Source organism: Schistosoma mansoni, chromosome 6 (genome assembly GCF_000237925.1).
Source record: "Schistosoma mansoni strain Puerto Rico chromosome 6, complete genome".
Taxonomy (NCBI): Eukaryota; Metazoa; Platyhelminthes; class Trematoda; order Strigeidida; family Schistosomatidae; genus Schistosoma; species Schistosoma mansoni.
In genome coordinates this window covers 4,076,549-4,076,793 of record NC_031500.1, presented here as the reverse complement: position 1 = coordinate 4,076,793, position 245 = coordinate 4,076,549, and positions in this window count along the sequence as shown.

The window sequence follows — 245 nt, the reverse complement described above, 5'->3', positions numbered from 1 at the left end:
TGAGGAGTCCCACAATAGGACGAAACAGCCGTCCAGTGCTTCCAGGTTCTCCATGGTGGTCTAGCTTCAATTGACTCACGCTTTCAACTATGAATTATTTTTTTGTGATCATTGAACACGTATTCTTGATCCTCAATGTGTGATTTCATAGATCTTGACTCTTGGTTTCAGACTATATAACAAAATGTGAATCAGTATTGTCTAAGCAATTAAGTGTTGTGAAAATATTCTTATATCATGGAATA